This window comes from Emydura macquarii, unplaced genomic scaffold (genome assembly GCF_026122565.2).
Source record: "Emydura macquarii macquarii isolate MOO-44397 ecotype Brisbane River unplaced genomic scaffold, CSIRO-AGI_Emac_v2 contig_2636, whole genome shotgun sequence".
Lineage (NCBI taxonomy): Eukaryota > Metazoa > Chordata > Testudines > Chelidae > Emydura > Emydura macquarii.
The window spans coordinates 45961430-45967429 of record NW_027132773.1 but is presented as its reverse complement, the minus strand read 5'-3'; positions in this window follow the sequence as shown (position 1 = coordinate 45967429).

Sequence of the window (6000 nt, the reverse complement as noted above, 5' to 3'; positions counted from 1 at the left end):
AGTTGGCTTTCTCCCCATGGCTGGAGAAGCAGGCACTATCTGCCCGTAGACCCAGAGTCGGAGGAGCTGTCATCTCCCACCCCAGCCCTGGGTCTGGAAGAACTTGCTCTCCTCGCCCAGTTCTGGAGGAATTCTGTGCCCCCACCAATTGCAGGGATCCATGCCCCTGCTTGTCTCCCCTTGGGCATGCCCCTGTTCCCAAACATGCCTAAGACATATTAATTGGACATGGTTACATTGAACAAAAGTAAACAATGGCTATCCAAGCAATATAAAAAACTGGTACTTAAAGAGATTAAGGTCTGTTCTCTGTATCCTTTTAAACCATTACCAGATATTCGAACCAGATTAGCTTGGTGTGAAGATGAAGTGCGGTGGTTGCCTTTATGAAGCACAGCTGGTTGAAACACTTGTTGACTAAGTTAAAATTTCATAAAGAGAGTCTACTTTTCTCAACAACTTTCAATTTTTTATTAGAAAGCCAAAAACTGATAATATTTAGCCTCTTTTTAATTTGTCAACAAAAGCCAACATTTTCTATTGAAAATGTCAAAAAAACATTTTTTTTTTTCATTTTAGTCAAAATTTTCCATGGGGGAGAAAAACATTCTGACCAGTTCCATTAAAAAGTGTTTAGTAAGTGATTACTTTAATGGTTGCCATGCCTGTAGATAATCCATTGCCTCAGTTATGAAACGATGAGCTATTAGCACAAATATGTTGCCTATAGAGATGGGTGAAATTTTTCATGCAAATAGGGGGTGTTTTTTTGCTGAAAAATGTGTGTGGCGCTCAGAGTTTAGGCAGAATCTAGGCCTACGTATCAAATATGTCAGTCTTAATGCTGGTAGAACCTTATTAAAATTAAGTTGTTAAAACTGCACCAAGATAGGTAGTGTCTGGGCTTTCCTAAATGAGGGTGAATGGATGACTGTAATACACACTGATCTGCGTATTTCTTAGGTTAAGAGTAATATCTGTACATTTGTGTCACACAATTCTCATATAGCTGGGACAAACCCCATGATAACAAAAGCCATCAATCATTTCCGAGTCTTGCCCATAGAAACGGCTGCAGTCCTGAGCGGGGAGAGTTGTCAGTTAAAACCCATTAAAAAGCAACGTGTCCAGAGGAAAATCCTCCATTCTCAATTCAGCGAGTAGAACCCACTTCGCAGGACAATGGAGAAGGGGAAACTCCCACCTAGGGATGAGTCACACAGGATGACTTCACTGAAGAATTACCCATGAACCCCCCACCACCCCCACCTTTGCCTCTGTGAGCCCTGGGGTCAGAACAGTCACATGTCAGAGTTCTTGGATAAAAGCTGTCTAGAGGAAAGAAAAAAAAAATCTCTCCCCACTCCTTAACCAGACTGGATCCTAAAAGGCAAGAATTTTTTTCTGCCAGGTAAGGGGCCCCTAGCTGTCACAGCTGGGAAAAACCTCAGAAACTGAGTCTCTAAGATTTTGTTGCATCCAACAGAAGTTTCAAGACAGTAGCCTCTGTTCATGTCTTTGTCTGGATCTTTCGTATTCTTAGCATTGTGCAAATAGCTCTTGCTTCATTTTCAGTTAATTAATAAAGCTTACATACGTTTATTACAGGATTACACTAGGTGTTCCCTTATTGGATAACAGAGGGAGCTCTAAGGAGAAACTGACCTGTAGTAAGTGGCTGGCCCATTTACAACAGAGGATCTTGGATTTTCTGTGACATTATGGTAAAAGGGCCTAACATCACAGAAGCCCTTTTCCTTGATGTCTAGATGAACTGGGCTTACTAAAGGAACTGTTTAAACTATATATTGAGGGAGGCCAAAGCCAAGGGAGTAATAAGCAGTGTGGTTAGCTGGTGTGTCTAAAGAGGCGGCCACAACTGGAAGGGGTTACCGTCACTGCTATTGACCAGTCTGCCCCGAAGTGTGGAACCCATGGTTTTCAGATACCAACAGGAATGACAGTGTCAATTCAGTGTGACAAACTATTTGGGACATTTTGGCAAATAGTTTTGGTCAAACAAGAAAATTTGGAAATGTCAAAATGTTTCATTTTGGAAATGTGAGAGAGATACATTTTGATTTTGTTTTGGAAAGATGTTTTGTTTCGGAATGACCCTAAATTTTATTTTAACCCCCACCCATAAAAACAATGAACCCCTTCTTTTCCTCTTCCCCTTCCCTCCCAACCCACCAAAAAAAAAAAAAAAGCCATAAATAAAATGTTTTGATTCAGGTTGAATGAAACATTTTGTTTGATCTGAAATGATTTTCCCCCCAATATTTTTGTTTTGCTGAGAAATTCAAGACATTGTTTTGCATTGATCTAAAAAATGTTTTTCTCTAGTTTTTTGGATTGGCCACCAAACCAAAATGTTGGTTATTCTCCCAGCAGTAGCTGACTATAAAACACAGAGAACTCCTGGTATGGCAGACACTCACCCCTGGAGCACCCCTTTGTGTCAAAGCTGGCTTGTTATCCCCCCATGTCCCTGGCAGCCTGGTTGATGCAGAACCACAAGTGCATTTCTGCCTCAGTTTCCCTGATAGATTTTGATTAAGCTCAATGAGGCTTTTATGTAGAGAACAGTTCCCCTTCAGGGGTATAATTTCCTTAACCAAAGGTTAAGCAGCCATGTAGCCAAGTCTTCTCTCCCAGTGTCTTAGTCAGGGAGCCAGGTTAGGCTTTGTCTATCAGTCTCATTTGAACAGGCTCTTTACCAGTAAGGCCCTCTTGACCCAGGGCCTACTTCTGGAGTCAGGCATTATGCCACCACCTGGAGAAGGTTCCTCCTCTGGACTCAGGACCTCCACAGAAATCAAGCCACTGAAGCACTTCTCTGACCTCAGCATAGTGTAGTTCCACTGCAACCTAGCCAGGTCTACACTACCACTGAATAAGCCACCCTTCTAAGCACCATAAGTTACACACACCTAAGCACAGCTGTGGACAGCACTAAGTCAGCGGGAGAGCTTCTCCCACTTACATAGCTACCACCTCTCATGGAGGTGGATTTATTAGGCCAATGGGAGAGCTCTCTCCCATCAGCACAGAGTGTCTTCACCAGATGCGCTACAGCCCGGCAGCTAAATGCTTCTAGTGTAGACTAACTAGATTATCTTCCACTGTCTGGTAAGGCCCTTTCACTAGAACTAGGTCTCCCTCAGAGCTGGGATTCATAGCTTTTCTCTTTTGGAACACCTTTCCTGGTGAACTTCCTAAGCAGCTACCCTGAGAAATCCCTCTCCTCAAGAGCTTCCTATCTTCTCAAGTTCCTCAGTAACCCCTCATAACCCTTTATCAGGCTCAGGTGTTCCATAGCTAATTAACTGCTGCCCAGTCACCTAATCAATTAATTACTGACAGGTGGATCTGGGTTGGCTCATTCTCCTTGGCAGAGCCTGTCACAGGTGAAGAGCAGCTACCCTGTGACCTTTGGACAGAATCATTTCTTCCTTGAGATTTGCTGGAACTTGGAGCACAGTCCTTTGGAACAAAGACTGAGCTGGCTACACAAGAATGGAAACAAACTCCCCACTTGTAGATAAGGGCCCAGATTCTCTCCTGCATCAAGATTTCACTCAGCACAGGGAGAGTTTGAGCCAATGGGGTGCCAGGCATGGCTGCCTGATTCACAAGCTGCATGTGCTTTGGCCCTTTCAATCTAAGAGTTGCTCTAATTTATACAGCTGGTTATTGTCACACACTAGCTAAGAACTGGAGTGTAGCTGCACCTCCTCATATGTTACCCGGGGCTCTGCCAACCCAAAGCTCGGGGTAACTTTACTTTGTGCAAGATGGTGTCAGGAAATAAGCCAAATGGAGAAACAGCCAGGCAGCCAATAGATGGACTGGTAGGAAAACTATAACACAAAAGTGTTCTTACTACAAAGTTATATTTTACTTAGGCTCAAGCACAACATGAGAGTGTTCTTACTTTAAAGCTGTACTTTTACTTAGGCTCAAGCACTGACACATGTCTGCAACAGGTTAGTAAAACACCCCAACCCTTAATAATTACTGAAGTCTGGGGCAGCTTTAGAGTGGAAACAGCAACAGCTTTCCGATTGGCCTGATCTTCCAGCTGCCACTGGAGGATCCAGAAGCTGTGTCCAAGAAGAGATCCCAAAGAGTCCAAGCCTCCCCCACCCAATTTATCCTTGTTAGTAGACAATAACAGGTCAAGAAAGAGAAAAAAAATGTTTCAAAAGCTAGACCTAAGGTCGCCAGAGTATTTAATTAACTAGGTGTGTTCCTTCAGAATCTGCGTATCTTGAGACCCGGACAAACATCTCCCAGAGGGTATGCATAAATAAGTTTATTGGTCTTTTCCTCAAACACAGATCTCAGCACATCCATCAGAGCATCAAGAAGGCGGTGCAGGGTCAGGCAAAGATTGAGCAAAAAGCTCCCCTCCCCTCCTGGCTTGAATATGCCAAGGCTGCACAGGCCTGCAGAAAGGCCTGCCAAGTTTGGCTGCTGTTAGGAACAAACATGATAGTCAAAATTACACTATCATGTGGTCTCTGGCCCTTTAACTGGTCTATCAAAATCTCCCCGTACACACACCGACATGCTTACTACTCTGGTTAGGAGGCTGTAAATGAGGCAGGAGAAAGAGGCCAGAGAGAAATTCTCTGGGAGCAGGACCAGTGTAAAAGGCCCTGTGTTATCCTCACTACACCTGCTGTGGTGCAAGGGGGTAGCTGGAGGTCAGGATGGAAGGGGGTGTGTCAGGAGGGCAGGGGAGGGGAGCATCTGCAGCACTTGGCATGACAAAGAATCTCGCTGTAGCCTAGCCCAGGGCACAGAGCGGAAAGCAGAAGAGCTGGACAGAAAGTAGGATTCCTCTTCCAGGGGAAATTCTGAAATAAAAACCAACCAAACAAAATTGATCCGAAACAGAATGAAAAATTTAAATTTGGAAATTTCTCACAAAACGGGAACCTCAGAATGGAGTTTTGTAAAAGTGAAACTATTTTCTAAATGTTTCGGAGTCTCCACAAGCTCCTTGGAGCACCGGAACCCCATCAAGCAGGAAGACAGGCAGCTTGGGGAGCCTGGGAGCTGAGCTCCCAGAGGAACTGGGACCTGGAAACCTGAACTCCCCAGCAAGCAGGCTGCTGAGAAGCTGGGGAGCGAAGAATGATTTTCCTCTGGGAAGTTTCAGTTTTGAGGAAAGTAACTTTCCATTGGAAAACCATTTCAATGGAAAATTCCCACCCAGCTCTAGTAAGTAGCACCCCAGCCTGCTCTGCCTTACAGTAAGGACCATTTAGCTCCCTGTAGCTGACTGGAATCCAAGTAGCGCAAAAATAGAGTTGAGCCACCTTTGCCCTGCCACCGCCCAAGGCTGTGCTTTCTGTGCTGTGTGTCTCAGGAGATGCAGCACAGAATCTGGCCCTGAGTTTCTTACTATCAAGACACGTAGATGAAGAGCTAGTTTCACAGCCACATGTCCCAGTGAGGTCAATGAGAGCCCAGTGTATGAATTGGAGGCTGGGATTTAGCCTCATGGTGCGCATACCGGAAAGGCCTTTTAGAGACATGCTATCGTTTCCTTTGAAAGAATTATTTCCCTCTGACAAAGCACAGGAAGAATGTAAAAACCACACAGGGTATCCACAGCAACTTGCTACGTTACAAAAGACTCATGGGGAAGTCTTTTATTTTTCATCTTTTTTTGTCCGTTCCTCCGCATCCAACCCGGTTTAAATTAGAAGGTGGTGTCTTTTATGTCACTCTTTTTAAAGGCACCATCAATAACACTCCCCGCTCCCCACCCGTCCACCCCAGCTCTTAAATGCAAATTCTGTTACAGCAAGACCTTGATTCAAAGGTCTTTCAAAGAGATTTTAAAGTGGACCTATTGGTTGCCAAAAGGCGATTACTGCGGTGCACATGAAAGAAATAGTTTATTTATTTATATATTGTGATTTAGACCAAGGCGAGAAAAGGACCTACTAATTTGGGGTCTTTCAATGTTTTTTTTTAAAAAAC